Source organism: Olea europaea, chromosome 11 (assembly GCF_002742605.1).
Source record: "Olea europaea var. sylvestris chromosome 11, O_europaea_v1, whole genome shotgun sequence".
Taxonomy (NCBI): Eukaryota; Viridiplantae; Streptophyta; class Magnoliopsida; order Lamiales; family Oleaceae; genus Olea; species Olea europaea.
This window is the reverse complement of record NC_036247.1, coordinates 11720521-11720990: the sequence shown is the minus strand read 5'-3', so window position 1 is coordinate 11720990 and position 470 is coordinate 11720521.

Sequence of the window (470 nt, the reverse complement as noted above, 5' to 3'; positions counted from 1 at the left end):
TGGATGTTTGGGATTCTAACTCAGAATCTAAAGACGAGATCGATGGCGACTGGTCCACCTTCATAAAGAAGAAAGAGAAATATCGAATGCCAAATAAAATAGGTAAAATATTACATTCTACACCTCTTGCAGGAACAGAGTTGGAGGGATTGGGAACAAAAATTCCACCCAATAAAAAGGAAACATTAGAAGAAGATCAGGGGGCATGGACACTTGTGAAAAGACGTCTTCGAAAGGCTCCACAACTCCCAAGTTCTAATGTTTGTGACAAGAAATCAAGACCAAAGAACAATCGAGGAAAAAAGCCTGAAACCAAGCCAAGAATACCTACTAAGTCAATCGGGAGAGAAGCAGTTCCACGCGTTCTTCCTAGACTACCAACCCTGGGTGATTATTTTCCCAAGGGTTTCTTTGATAAAGAATATCTCACCTCCAATGTAATCAGCGTAGAGGAGAAAAATGAAATGAAG